Source organism: Lissotriton vulgaris, chromosome 4_1, assembly GCF_964263255.1.
Source record: "Lissotriton vulgaris chromosome 4_1, aLisVul1.2, whole genome shotgun sequence".
Lineage (NCBI taxonomy): Eukaryota > Metazoa > Chordata > Amphibia > Caudata > Salamandridae > Lissotriton > Lissotriton vulgaris.
This window is the reverse complement of record NC_141691.1, coordinates 1,617,272,919-1,617,289,419: the sequence shown is the minus strand read 5'-3', so window position 1 is coordinate 1,617,289,419 and position 16,501 is coordinate 1,617,272,919.

Below are 16,501 nucleotides of genomic sequence, written 5' to 3'. Positions count from 1 at the left end.
CCGGCGATTCGTGGAGCGGACTTTGGGCCTCCTGAAGACCAGATTCCATTATCTGGATCGCACAGGAGGAGCCCTCCAATATGCCCAACTTGAAGGTGCGCAAGATTATCACAGCTTGCTGCATTATCTTCAACCTGGCTATATGGAAGGAAATACCTCGCATACAGAATGAAGGCAACAGGCAGCCACCAGCGAGGGAGGATCCTGGACTGGGTCATGATGACAGTGGTGATGATGATGGCATGGATTAGAGACAACAGCTTATCCACAACTTTTTCATATTAGTGAAAGTATGCAATGAGAGGAGGTGACTACCCCAAATTGTTTGTTGTTGTGTTGCTGGTGGACAATGTGTATATATGGTTGTGAGTGTCCTTAGTTTTTTTGTAAGATGGGGTTTTTACATGGGTATGTTAACATGTACAGAGTTACTGTGAAGCCTAGCTAGTTTCAACAGTGTAAATCTTGTGCTTCAGATGGCATAGTTTACAAAACTGAACTACCTCAGTCCTGTTTTCCTGGCTCTATTCTATGTTTCTCCTTACTAGGATACTTTGTCATGTCAACTGCAGAGTTGTGACCTCACCAGACCTATGATGATGTGCCATTCTCCAACATTGAACAGTTGTTGAAATCCCTGACATGCCCTTCCTTCTGAATTGATGGTCATTTATTTTTTACTTGGGAGCATTCTGTTACTGTGCAATGTGATTTGACTTTGGGTTAAGGTGCAAGGTTGTTTCAGGAGAATAAACCTGTGCTCCACATAAAGGTGTGCCTTGTATGTTTTCACACATCCAAAGAATATTGTGAAACAAAACATATTCCATGATGATCTGGTTTGCTGAAATAATTGTTGTTTGTGCTTGCAAATGGTGATATCTTTGTCGACAATCAATTTTGCCCATGAACATGTCCAGTTTTTCACTTTGGGCTGCCTGCTGCTGTTCAATGGTCCTGAGGATCACACCGGCCTGGTCAAAATCTCCTTGGCAACCCTCTTAGGCATAGAGGATTCTGGAGAGGTTTGGGTGCTCCTCATCAGCAGCACCAGCTGCATGACGGCCCAGGTTCCCACGGCCCCTCCCACCACCCCTACCGACCTGAGAAGGACCAGTTGTTTGTGGCACAGTAAAAACTGAGCCTCCTTCTTCGTTGACAGAGATGTTGTCCCGCAACTCCAGAGTGCCCTGTGTTGCTGTGATGTTGGTTGTGTCCCGGGCTGCTATGTCAGTGAGGGTAGGGATCAGCTGGGTGTTGACAGCTGAGACAAGAGCAGCTACAGAGGATCCTGATGTAGCCGCTGCTGGTCCTGTGGGCCGACCCAAACCTGATGTGCCAGGTTGTTCCTCGTCGTACGAAGATGGTTGAGAGATATCTACGCCAGAGAGCTCCGGGCCTGTTAGAGTCTGGGACTGGCTGTCCTGGTTGCTTCCAGTGGTGTTCCCAGTTTGCCCTGTGGGTACAGAAATTACACATTGATTGATGTGAAGGTCCACTGCCCCTCAAATCATACCCATTACATAGGCTACTGAACCTAATGTAGTTAGATTGGCCTCCATGATGCTGGCCTCTGTTTTTTTAGTACAATGTATTTCGGACAAGATGTGGATTGATGGGCATGTCCACCTACATGCAGAAAGGGACACGTGTTTAGTTGACATTACTTGTCCAATGACATTGACTGGTTTGTGACACCCTGTGAATGACACAGGTAGGTTGATGTTGTCCACATCTTTACTTTCACTGTGCCATACGTACTCTTTCTCTTCCAATGTAGGCATTTTTTAAGCCTGTGTACTCTGCTTAGTGCATGTCTTTAGCAGTCACTTAGATAAGCCTGCTTACACACTCACAGTCTGTTAATCTTCCCAGACATTTTTGGAATGGTATGAGTGAAGTGCTTCTTATTCTTATCTCATTATACACATGTGAATGGCTGAGAGTACCAAAATGTGTGAATGCTTAGCTTTGTGCCTACAAAGATCATGTATTTTGTACAATGACTCCATTGTCAGATGAGTTCACAAACTCGGCTTTCTGCCATTTTCTGGCAAAGAGCTTTGATAAACTAAGGTTTGTGTGCTTGTGCTCTAATGGTGAAACTTATTCCCAACCTCCTTCCACCGGCCCTAACAGGCCACCAGGAAGAGTGTTGTCCAGAGAGTGTTGGTAAGTGTACTTGCAAGATATTTGTCACTGGTGGCTGGTGTTTGTAGCTGAGAGGCCTTTTGCCCCAAACACCAGTCACCAGCGTCAGCCATCTTGCCAGCGCAGTTTAACTCACTCGCAGGAAAGCAGAGTCACAGGTAGGCTGTTTGGGAAAGCTGAGAAGGTGGGTGTGGGCACAGGCCTGATGGGAGTTGTAGTCACAGCAAACACTTATCCTCCCACACAGCCCAAAAAGCCCCACTGGAACTCTGCTTTCCTGACAGTGAGTGGAAAAGTACTGACACTTGTGACTGGTGTTTGGAGCACAAGGCCTTGATGGGAGTTGTGGTCAAGTCAGACACCATTCAGACACCAGTGATGTCTATGGAGGTGTAACTGGTAACTTTGTTTCAATGTGGGGTAGGTACTTACCAGATTCTGGTGCTTCTGTGAGTCCATAGACGCTCTCAAGCAGAAGGATGGCATGCACCATCTCCTCCCATGAAGTGAAGTGCACAGGTTGTGCAGGGGGGCCATCGCCATTCTGCTGGCTTGAGCATTTTCCCTGGCCAGCAGTTATTTGACCCTTCTTCGCACATGCTAGTACCTACTCCTGATAGCATCCATTGTGCGCAGGACAGGTGCTTCAGTGTTTACCTTGTTGACTATCCTGTCCCACATTCTATTTCTCTGGGACAGGGGGGTCTGTTGGATTTGGTTTCCTAATAACTGTGACTCTAATCTGACTATTTCATCTACAAGAACTTCCAACTCCATCTATGTGAACCTTGGCGGCTTCCTTGGGGCCATGGTGGGGGTGAGTGTGAAGGTGAGGGTGAATAAGGAAGAGTTTGTGTTTGTGAGAATTGTTTTAACCAAAAGAAATCTGGTGGTGGGTGAAGTGTGAGTGTATGAGGCAGAGAGCAGGGAATGTGTGGCAAATTCTGTGACCTCTCAGCAGTACCGTTAACATAAAGGATCATGGTCATGTGTTTGGCCCTTTATATGGGTGGATTGGTGGGTGTGGCTAATATGTTTTCATTTGAATTTGGCGTTGCCAATGCTTGTTTTCACTGTTTTTATTAGTTTCTAATTGCCATTTGTAACATCAACCGAGATGGTTCACTAACCACTTTGGAAGTATCGCCATCTGTTCGCTGGGTAAACTCAGACTGATTCGTAACTGCAATGCTATTCTATAGCGTTTGCAAACAAATCAGTCGCATCGGGCTTGTTTCTGGACAATTCGTTCAGACGGATTGCATTCCGAAGGACTCAGTGAGAGTTTAACATGCACTGCATCGTAACCCGTTGTTCGGGAAGCTCGCGGTGATTCGTTTGGAAAGCTGCCGGAACCGATTCGGAGGGAATGCTTTCCTGACGAGATCGTAATCGGCCCCTTAGTAGTAAATATAGGAGTGGCCGGGGGAGTAGCTGAAAAATGGGGTGTACCTACTAGAAAATAGGTGGGGCCTAGGGATGAGTAACGGGGATTAAGAAGGGCTAGGGAGGGGTTTAGATAGGGCCATGCACCAACCCACAAATGAGTAAGCCCATTGTTATTCACAAACTGCTCTTCTAAAGTTACTACTGCCAGAAAAGACCCAAAGCAGAAGTAAATGTTCTCCAGCTCAGAGCTGGAGAATGTCCAGCCCAACACATGGCCAACCACTAGCGCTGCAACACCCTCACATTGAAAATAATGGAGGTAAAAGCATAAAATAAAACCGATGGGAAATAATATTAAATTAAACTATTTGAAAATATAAATACATTTATTTAATGTCTAAAATAAAATAAAATATATGTATTATCTTATATTACAATTGTTTAATAACCTTTGATTTTAAAAATTATTGTGACATTCATTTTTATTAAAATACAATTACATTACTTTTTATTAATGTAATCCATCACATTTAATAATTATTACTATACAACAAAACATATAGTTCCTTTACTTTATTAGGTGGGATTTTGTTTAATTTAAACTTTGGAAAAATAATGATTGAATTTAATATATATTAATGAAGTTTAATAAACTTTTCTCTATTCTTTACTATGGGGTGAAAGAACCCCGTCACTGGGACAGAGATCTCCCTACGGTAAAGTGTAGGGAACATTTAAAAAGTTGATTACACTTTAAAACTATTAGTAAAAATATTTGTATGTTAAATATTAGTGTAAATTAACTTGTATATCTATTTTAAATTGATTTTTTATTTAACAAAATAAAAAATGCGCTAGCACTTTTCAATTTATTTTCAATTAAAATAAATATATTAAATTTAACATTATTTTTAAAACATGTATTTAAAGGTTCTACCTAAAGCAAAATGTTTAAATCGATCTATTATTCATTAAACAATACAAAATGTTTGTATATAACTATTTTACATTTATTTTATTATTTTATTTATAAATAAAAGTTACATTTATTTAAAATTCAAAGTTATTCAATTTATCATAAAATAATATTCAATATTTATATTTAAATGATTTAAAATTAAATTGATACATGTATTTAAGTAGTCAAATACATTATTTTAATGTATGTAGTTCCTAAGGGGTTCTGTTTTAAGTCCTTGCCTGCATTATTTTCTACAGGAGGGTGTGCCTTATCAGTGGTTGCCCATTTGTGGGGTTGGACCTAGTAGTGATTCTTTTTGGCTGTATTAACTTACACTCGTAAATTTAGCACGAACCTCTGTTTGAAGGGGTGAAAACATGTCAGTCTAGACTTTTGAGTAGAGATGGGTGAGCCAACAAATTAACATGGAGAGCCGATCCAAAGCCGAGCCGAGGACCTGGATGGGCTCTGAGAAGCCATGCACGAGCCGAGCCCTTAAAATGTATGGCATACAAACTGTGCGACAAACTCTAAATTAAAATATGATTAGGACTCTTCAAAATGCTAAAAAGGGCATTTCTATAAAATGCAGAAGCATTTCACTCACCATAGTACATAAGAGTACATCACTTCATCAAGAAATGTATTAAAAGTGACAGTCCTTAAACATGAGCTTGTCTGCGGTTACACAATTTAGTCAAGCGGAGAAGTTGGGAAAAATCCCAGCTTTTTGATTTACATTGTACCATTTAGCCTCCAGAACGGTATTTCTTTCCCTCTATGTTTCACATCAAAGGTTAATGTTTTTCTCTAATTTTTGGAGATTATGTTAGAGGTGGGAGGGTGGAAGGCAGAAGAACCATGAACGTTTGGCTTGTTTTTGCCTTGAGATTCCAAGAGGACCTCCTGCTGAGTCAGAGTCAGGTATGTGGCTTGAGATATCAGTATCTCATCCACCTCTACGTTTGAGTAACTTTATATAAAATATATATAAAACTAGCTTACCCGTTGCGTGTTGCTGCGATCTCAGAAGAAAGGAAATTTAAGGAAACTTGTTATGATAACATTCAATTTACATTGTGTCATTTTTATTGAAACTTATTCATTTTAATATGGAAAACATTTTAAAGTGTTGTTTTAATTCTTTTTATTTATTCGAGTGCTTGTGAATACACTGTATTTTTTGTTTTTCCGTCTGGTGCGTACACAAATAAATCAGAAGGTTTTCCGACGCGTGAGCTGGCCACATACAGTTGTCCATGTGAGAAGCACGGATTCTTCATATCTAGTTCACACATTGCAGCGATTGTCCTTATGCTTTGTTGATGGTCATTGCAAAAGCGAGTCGCACCGTCCAGTGTTCAGGAGTGACTTTTGCGGTTCCACTTCCCGCGGCCGGGCTTAGCTCCGCCCCCCACCTTCACTGACCGGCTGGGCTTTGCTCCACCTGTCAAGCGCTCCTGACCGCAAGCCCCAGGAGCCTCAGGGGTACAACGCGATTTTCCCACGCGCCAGTAGGCGCATATAGACCCGCCTCCTCCCTCGTCCCGCGAGGATGCGCGCGTGACGCGCCGGGCCAAGCCCGGGCAAAGGGCAGGCCCTCTGTGGCCCTCAGAGGCACGAGGAGGACGGGCCAGGCCACATCACTTGGTCTTACAAGAGGAGGTAAAGGGACTGATTGCTGTATTGGACAGTAGTAATTGGCTACTATACTTAATACCACCCCATCAATGTCCAGGTGGTAGGTTTGGCTGACGTTCCCAGGATCGGCACATGATGCATATATCATGAGGAACAGCGTCATCGCCCATTTGATGTCTCAGCTGCAACCTGACCTTGCCTGGCTTGTTGGTAGGTGATGTAGCATGTAGATGTTGTGTGGTGTATAGAATGTATGTCAGATAGTTCTCTGTTATCAAACAACTGAATCTTTTTTCTGTGTTCAATGTAGGAGACTCTGGATACCCCAGCCAGCCTTGGTTACTGACACCACTCCGTAACCCTGTCACCCCTGCAGAAGTGCGATTTAATGAGGCCCATGGTAGGACCCGGCGATTCGTGGAGCGGACTTTGGTGCCCCTGAAGACCAGATTCCATTATCTGGATCGCACAGGAGGAGCCCTCCAATATGCCCAACTTGAAGGTGCGCAAGATTATCACAGCTTGCTGCATTATCTTCAACCTGGCTATGTGGAAGGAAATACCTCGCATACAGAATGAAGGCAACAGGCAGCCACCAGCGAGGGAGGATCCTGGACTGGGTCATGATGACAGTGGTGATGATGATGGCATGGATTAGAGACAACAGCTTATCCACAACTTTTTCATATTAGTGAAAGTATGCAATGAGAGGACGTGACGACCCCAAATTGTTTGTTGTTGTGTTGCTGGTGGACAATGTGTATATATGGTTGTGAGTGTCCTTAGTTTTTTTGTAAGATGGGGTTTTTACATGGGTATGTTAACATGTACAGAGTTACTGTGAAGCCTAGCTAGTTTCAACAGTGTAAATCTTGTGCTTCAGATGGCATAGTTTACAAAACTGAACTACCTCAGTCCTGTTTTCCTGGCTCTATTCTATGTTTCTCCTTACTAGGATACTTTGTCATGTCAACTGCAGAGTTGTGACCTCACCAGACCTATGATGATGTGCCATTCTCCAACATTGAACAGTTGTTGAAATCCCTGACATGCCCTTCCTTCTGAATTGATGGTCATTTATTTTTTACTTGGGAGCATTCTGTTACTGTGCAATGTGATTTGACTTTGGGTTAAGGTGCAAGGTTGTTTCAGGAGAATAAACCTGTGCTCCACATAAAGGTGTGCCTTGTATGTTTTCACACATCCAAAGAATATTGTGAAACAAAACATATTCCATGATGATCTGGTTTGCTGAAATAATTGTTGTTTGTGCTTGCAAATGGTGATATCTTTGTCGACAATCAATTTTGCCCATGAACATGTCCAGTTTTTCACTTTGGGCTGCCTGCTGCTGTTCAATGGTCCTGAGGATCACACCGGCCTGGTCAAAATCTCCTTGGCAACCCTCTTAGGCATGGAGGATTCTGGAGAGGTTTCGGTGCTCCTCATCAGCAGCACCAGCTGCATGACGGCCCAGGTTCCCACGGCCCCTCCCACCACCCCTACCGACCTGAGAAGGACCAGTTGTTTGTGGCACAGTAAAAACTGAGCCTCCTTCTTCGTTGACAGAGATGTTGTCCCGCAACTCCAGAGTGCCCTGTGTTGCTGTGATGTTGGTTGTGTCCCGGGCTGCTATGTCAGTGAGGGTAGGGATCAGCTGGGTGTTGTCAGCTGAGACAAGAGCAGCTACAGAGGATCCTGATGTAGCCGCTGCTGGTCCTGTGGGCCGACCCAAACCTGATGTGCCAGGTTGTTCCTCGTCGTACGAAGATGGTTGAGAGATATCTACGCCAGAGAGCTCCGGGCCTGTTAGAGTCTGGGACTGGCTGTCCTGGTTGCTTCCAGTGGTGTTCCCAGTTTGCCCTGTGGGTACAGAAATTACACACTGATTGATGTGAAGGTCCACTGCCCCTCAAATCATACCCATTACATAGGCTACTGAACCTAATGTAGTTAGATTGGCCTCCATGTGCTGGCCTCTGTTTTTTAGTACAATGTATTTCGGACAAGATGTGGATTGATGGGCATGTCCACCTACATGCAGAAAGGGACACGTGTTTAGTTGACATTACTTGTCCAATGACATTGACTGGTTTGTGACACCCTGTGAATGACACAGGTAGGTTGATGTTGTCCACATCTTTACTTTCACTGTGCCATACGTACTCTTTCTCTTCCAATGTAGGCATTTTTTAAGCCTGTGTACTCTGCTTAGTGCATGTCTTTAGCAGTCACTTAGATAAGCCTGCTTACACACTCACAGTCTGTTAATCTTCCCAGACATTTTTGGAATGGTATGAGTGAAGTGCTTCTTATTCTTATCTCATTATACACATGTGAATGGCTGAGAGTACCAAAATGTGTGAATGCTTAGCTTTGTGCCTACAAAGATCATGTATTTTGTACAATGACTCCATTGTCAGATGAGTTCACAAACTCGGCTTTCTGACATTTTCTGGCAAAGAGCTTTGATAAACTAAGGTTTGTGTGCTTGTGCTCTAATGGTGAAACTTATTCCCAACCTCCTTCCACCGGCCCTAACAGGCCACCAGGAAGAGTGTTGTCCAGAGAGTGTTGGTAAGTGTACTTGCAAGATATTTGTCACTGGTGGCTGGTGTTTGTAGCTGAGAGGCCTTTTGCCCCAAACACCAGTCACCAGCGTCAGCCATCTTGCCAGCGCAGTTTAACTCACTCGCAGGAAAGCAGAGTCACAGGTAGGCTGTTTGGGAAAGCTGAGAAGGTGGGTGTGGGCACAGGCCTGATGGGAGTTGTAGTCACAGCAAACACTTATCCTCCCACACAGCCCATAAAGCCCCACTGGAACTCTGCTTTCCTGACAGTGAGTGGAAAAGTACTGACACTTGTGACTGGTGTTTGGAGCACAAGGCCTTGATGGGAGTTGTGGTCAAGTCAGACACCATTCAGACACCAGTGATGTCTATGGAGGTGTAACTGGTAACTTTGTTTCAATGTGGGGTAGGTACTTACCAGATTCTGGTGCTTCTGTGAGTCCATAGACGCTCTCAAGCAGAAGGATGGCATGCACCATCTCCTCCCATGAAGTGAAGTGCACAGGTTGTGCAGGGGGGCCATCGCCATTCTGCTGGCTTGAGCATTTTCCCTGGCCAGCAGTTATTTGACCCTCCTTCGCACATGCTAGTACCTACTCCTGATAGCATCCATTGTGCGCAGGACAGGTGCTTCAGTGTTTACCTTGTTGACTATCCTGTCCCACATTCTATTTCTCTGGGACAGGGGGGTCTGTTGGATTTGGTTTCCTAATAACTGTGACTCTAATCTGACTATTTCATCTACAAGAACTTCCAACTCCATCTATGTGAACCTTGGCGGCTTCCTTGGGGCCATGGTGGGGGTGAGTGTGAAGGTGAGGGTGAATAAGGAAGAGTTTGTGTTTGTGAGAATTGTTTTAACCAAAAGAAATCTGGTGGTGGGTGAAGTGTGAGTGTATGAGGCAGAGAGCAGGGAATGTGTGGCAAATTCTGTGACCTCTCAGCAGTACCGTTAACATAAAGGATCATGGTCATGTGTTTGGCCCTTTATATGGGTGGATTGGTGGGTGTGGCTAATATGTTTTCATTTGAATTTGGCGTTGCCAATGCTTGTTTTCACTGTTTTTATTAGATTCTAATTGCCATTTGTAACATCAACCGAGATGGTTCAGTAACCACTTTGGAAGTATCGCCATCTGTTCGCGGGGTAAACTCAGACTGATTCGTAACTGCAATGCTATTCTATAGCGTTTGCAAACAAATCAGTCGCATCGGGCTTGTTTCTGGACAATTCGTTCAGACGGATTGCATTCCGAAGGACTCAGTGAGAGTTTAACATGCACTGCATCGTAACCCGTTGTTCGGGAAGCTCGCGGTGATTCGTTTGGAAAGCTGCCGGAACCGATTCGGAGGGAATGCTTTCCTGACGAGATCGTAATCGGCCCCTTAGTAGTAAATATAGGAGTGGCCGGGGGAGTAGCTGAAAAATGGGGTGTACCTACTAGAAAATAGGTGGGGCCTAGGGATGAGTAACGGGGATTAAGAAGGGCTAGGGAGGGGTTTAGATAGGGCCATGCACCAACCCACAAATGAGTAAGCCCATTGTTATTCACAAACTGCTCTTCTAAAGTTACTACTGCCAGAAAAGACCCAAAGCAGAAGTAAATGTTCTCCAGCTCAGAGCTGGAGAATGTCCAGCCCAACACATGGCCAACCACTAGCGCTGCAACACCCTCACATTGAAAATAATGGAGGTAAAAGCATAAAATAAAACCGATGGGAAATAATATTAAATTAAACTATTTGAAAATATAAATACATTTATTTAATGTCTAAAATAAAATAAAATATATGTATTATCTTATATTACAATTGTTTAATAACCTTTGATTTTAAAAATTATTGTGACATTCATTTTTATTAAAATACAATTACATTACTTTTTATTAATGTAATCCATCACATTTAATAATTATTACTATACAACAAAACATATAGTTCCTTTACTTTATTAGGTGGGATTTTGTTTAATTTAAACTTTGGAAAAATAATTATTGAATTTAATATATATTAATGAAGTTTAATAAACTTTTCTCTATTCTTTACTATGGGGTGAAAGAACCCCGTCACTGGGACAGAGATCTCCCTACGGTAAAGTGTAGGGAACATTTAAAAAGTTGATTACACTTTAAAACTATTAGTAAAAATATTTGTATGTTAAATATTAGTGTAAATTAACTTGTATATCTATTTTAAATTGATTTTTTATTTAACAAAATAAAAAATGCGCTAGCACTTTTCAATTTATTTTCAATTAAAATAAATATATTAAATTTAACATTATTTTTAAAACATGTATTTAAAGGTTCTACCTAAAGCAAAATGTTTAAATCGATCTATTATTCATTAAACAATACAAAATGTTTGTATATAACTATTTTACATTTATTTTATTATTTTATTTATAAATAAAAGTTACATTTATTTAAAATTCAAAGTTATTCAATTTATCATAAAATAATATTCAATATTTATATTTAAATGATTTAAAATTAAATTGATACATGTATTTAAGTAGTCAAATACATTATTTTAATGTATGTAGTTCCTAAGGGGTTCTGTTTTAAGTCCTTGCCTGCATTATTTTCTACAGGAGGGTGTGCCTTATCAGTGGTTGCCCATTTGTGGGGTTGGACCTAGTAGTGATTCTTTTTGGCTGTATTAACTTACACTCGTAAATTTAGCACGAACCTCTGTTTGAAGGGGTGAAAACATGTCAGTCTAGACTTTTGAGTAGAGATGGGTGAGCCAACAAATTAACATGGAGAGCCGATCCAAAGCCGAGCCGAGGACCTGGATGGGCTCTGAGAAGCCATGCACGAGCCGAGCCCTTAAAATGTATGGCATACAAACTGTGCGACAAACTCTAAATTAAAATATGATTAGGACTCTTCAAAATGCTAAAAAGGGCATTTCTATAAAATGCAGAAGCATTTCACTCACCATAGTACATAAGAGTACATCACTTCATCAAGAAATGTATTAAAAGTGACAGTCCTTAAACATGAGCTTGTCTGCGGTTACACAATTTAGTCAAGCGGAGAAGTTGGGAAAAATCCCAGCTTTTTGATTTACATTGTACCATTTAGCCTCCAGAACGGTATTTCTTTCCCTCTATGTTTCACATCAAAGGTTAATGTTTTTCTCTAATTTTTGGAGATTATGTTAGAGGTGGGAGGGTGGAAGGCAGAAGAACCATGAACGTTTGGCTTGTTTTTGCCTTGAGATTCCAAGAGGACCTCCTGCTGAGTCAGAGTCAGGTATGTGGCTTGAGATATCAGTATCTCATCCACCTCTACGTTTGAGTAACTTTATATAAAATATATATAAAACTAGCTTACCCGTTGCGTGTTGCTGCGATCTCAGAAGAAAGGAAATTTAAGGAAACTTGTTATGATAACATTCAATTTACATTGTGTCATTTTTATTGAAACTTATTCATTTTAATATGGAAAACATTTTAAAGTGTTGTTTTAATTCTTTTTATTTATTCGAGTGCTTGTGAATACACTGTATTTTTTGTTTTTCCGTCTGGTGCGTACACAAATGAATCAGAAGGTTTTCCGACGCGTGAGCTGGCCACATACAGTTGTCCATGTGAGAAGCACGGATTCTTCATATCTAGTTCACACATTGCAGCGATTGTCCTTATGCTTTGTTGATGGTCATTGCAAAAGCGAGTCGCACCGTCCAGTGTTCAGGAGTGACTTTTGCGGTTCCACTTCCCGTGGCCGGGCTTAGCTCCGCCCCCCACCTTCACCGACCGGCCGGGCTTTGCTCCACCTGTCAAGCGCTCCTGACCGCAAGCCCCAGGAGCCTCAGGGGTACAACGCGATTTTCCCACGCGCCAGTAGGCGCATATAGACCCGCCTCCTCCCTCGTCCCGCGAGGATGCGCGCATGACGCGCCGGGCAGAGCCCGGGCAAAGGGCAGGCCCTCTGTGGCCCTCAGAGGCATGAGGAGGACGGGCCAGGCCACATCACTTGGTCTTACAAGAGGAGGTAAAGGGACTGATTGCTGTATTGGACAGTAGTAATTGGCTACTATACTTAATACTTTTGGTTCACTTCTAAGCCATATCAGGAGCCACAAAGAGGTTGCCAATAAACTAACCCTTTGGTCGGATTCTTGCCAGAGGATGCCAGATAAATATGTTAATAAAACGCTGCCTCCTATGTGTGGAGTTACCGATAATATCATTTCCGACCAGCTTATAGACAGCCCAATTAACAATCAATTCTCCTCACAAACAACTAGTACAGCGTGTAGCATCTCACTGTTGGAGGAACTAAATAGTCTGTGTAAGACTAGGTATGCCCCTTCAGGATTACCCTCCCCCCCAACTAATATTAATCCGTCGGTCTCAAACGAAAGAGTGCCGGAACCCTTCCCCATATTCACAAAAACCATTACCCAATGCATAGCACCCGCCCGGCCTACACCTATCAAAAGGAAGCATGACGGGGATAAATATAATGAGAACTTATCCAAAATACAAATAATACAGAGTGGGTTTTCAACCTCAACTCTACCTCCTACAAACTCCCCCCCAATTCCAGAGGTGGCTAAAAAATTAGACAATTTAGCCCCCTCTACACAGATGGCTCTATTGTCAACGATCGAACAATTGATCAAATCTATTATACATCCCCTGATCGACAAAATTAACACCTTGGGGGATAGACTGACAGGGATTGAGGAAAAAATCTAATTCAATCTGTTACCCCCTATCCACGATACTATACCTAACCATCCCTTGGCAACTGCTCCTCCTAATGCGCCTAAACTAACCACTCAAAACATAGCACCGCAAACTCAAGTCCCAACTCTCACTTCTTTGCCCTTAAATGCTCCCAAAGCCTCTCCTAAACCCACTACAGTGCATAACACTGTCCCTAGAGTAGAGAGAAACAGGGTTTCTCGCATTTATTTACCTCCAGAGGCGGCTCCATTTGTGTGCGTCCTCTCAGGAGTCCCGCAACTGAACAAGGGAAAATTAGAGATACAACAAGATCTGTTAAATAAGGTCCAGTTCTGGTTATCTAAAAATAGACCCCTACACCATGGTTTTGATGGCAGGATTATCAGCGTAAGGAGAGTGGGTTGGTTAGCCAAGTTCAAAAAGATATTAATGGTGACCTGGGATTATTTAGATTCAGAAGTAGATGTATCGTTCCATACCTCCAAACTTGGCCCCCTACTGAAGGTGATGGCCCCATATCTACCTGGGATCTACATGACTTTTACCCAAGCACCTCATACATCCCTGCTCCCAGGCCAATAGCTGAGGTTAGTACTAGGCTGGGTAGAGGAGTTTGTTTACCGTATTGGTGAAGTATCCCTGCGCCTAATAGTTATGATCTACCGCACAATAGACCCAAGCACTACAACCCTTAATAACTTTCCTAGTGATGTAATGGAAGAACTGCTAACATGAATCCTGTAAAGTATGTTATTATGTTTTTAACCTTTAATCTGTAGATAATCTGTGCTTCATATGTATGTACTTCTTAATTATGATTGTATTTTTTAACTGTACGCTTTTATGATTTTTTTTTTAAACAAAATCGAATAAAGCAAATCGAATCGAGTCGCACCGTAAACTGTAAACGTTCAGTATTGGAAAGATTATGAGGGCCCTGGGGGGCCGATATTTAACGAATTGTTTTTGTTTTTTGTTTTTGCCAGAAACCTTTGCAGGAGTGTACTCAACAACTTTCAACAAATGTATTTATTTCTTTAAATTTTTTTTAAAAAATGTTTTGCCAGAAACCTTCGAGGTAGTGTACTCAACAACTTCCCAAAGTTTCATGGCGATCGAATGAATGGTGTAGTAATGCATAAAGGACAAACAAACATACTTTCTATTTTATATATATAGATATTGAACAGCCAAAAGTAGTTAAGTTACTCAAAGGTGTAAGAGTAAACAGTTATTAACTTACTAACATGTGTGAGTTATCTTTGTAAATAGCTCCAAATATGTTTTGTCATCTTACCAGCTTGTATTGATGTGTTTGTTATTGCACTACAAACTCTGCATTTATTCGACATATCTGCAAACATACTCAAAGGATTTCAGCTTTTTGAGGAAGAGTAATAGTATGATAATGATGTGACTATGTTTTACAATAAATAAAATGCCTCTTACCATTAAAACAATTGTGCAAGTTTCCTCAGAGTTTCAAGACCATATTATAAAGGAAGTTGTCAAAGACTTGCACTATCCTTATAATGTATTGCAGAGGTTACATTGTCAAGCAATCAACGTCATTTCCAATGGCCTTCTGCTTGAACGGCTATAGAAATACGATGTCTGTGACATGACTTTGCGATTGCTAGCATCTTAACTACAGAATCACACCTTTCAGGTGGTTCAACAATCTTTCTCAACTGAGGTGTTCTCGAAGTGGCAGGGGATGCCACAGGGCTCTGCACTGAGCGCAACCTTGTTCAATCTTTACATGTGCCCCCAGCAGATGTCATCGAGCTTTGCGAGCTTTGCGGCTTTAACATTGTGTCATACGCCGATGACACGCAGCTTATTATCATTTTGACTCAGGATGAGGCATTCTCTGTGGCTCAGGTTAGATCTTACATAGTTGAGCTAGCGGAGAGGATGGATTACAATTGCCTCAGACTTAATGGCGAAAAAACTGAGGTCCCATCCTAGGAAAATAACCATGTATTTGGTCTACTGTTTGACGCTAATTTATTATTTGACAGCCAGATCTCCAGCCTAGCGGGAAATGTTTTGGAATTCTAAAAACATTGAACAAGAACATGGGCCTTCTCCCCTAAGCTGCCAGAAAATCAGTTTGCCAGGCACTGGTCATGTCCAAACTAGACTATTGTAATGTGTTATATATCAAGACCTGACAAGGTAGATTGGGAAAGCACCTGAGGGTGCAGAATGCGGCCGCATGTCTGCTGCTCAATCTCCTGAGGCGAGGCGTTCGCCCACTGGACCAGCTCTTGTCAAACTACATTGTCTTCCTGTGAGCAAGACAGTGTCCTTTAAAGCTATGTGCTTTTGCCATAAAAATTTGAACAGAAAAGTTCCTCAATATCTATATATTCTCTATTGAAGCCTTATCGATCCAGCAGAAGTCTTAGGTCTACAGGGACCTCACTCACCGTGATTTCAACAGTGAAAAAGCACGTATTGGAGGGTGTTCTTTTAGCTTTCTAGCTCCCAGAATGTGGAACACCATGCCTCTGGCTCTGCGACAGTAACCAGACTATCAATAGAGACTTCAAATCTAGATTTTTAGGCAAATGTAAGGAACTGCTGAATGTGTTACATAGTTTCTGTACTGAAGAAGGAATTCCTATCGCGGGGACACTTCAGATGGAGTAATCAGGTGGTCTGCAAATCAACTATTATTATTGTTATTGGCACTCTTACTCAGACACCCATGAATCCTGCACCATTCAAACCTCTTCTGGGAACACTTCCTCCAATGCTTCACTCAGGAAGGTTATCCATTGTTATGTGGCCAATCAATCGAAACACGAAACACATTTCAAAACAGTTTCACAAATAAATAGGGAAAAAGAACAACAATGAAGAAGAGATATATATTTAACAAACCTAGATCATCAGGGCAAAAATATAATTACATAAAGACATTTGACATTTGAAGTGCAGTGCCGTCACACAAAATCCATCAATCTTTGTAATTGAATCTGAACTCTTCAAAGCCAATATAATACAATAGGTTCAGAATTGTCAGGTAAAATCTCTGACGTAGCAGGCCCTATCCTCTGAACCCACAACCCTAAATCT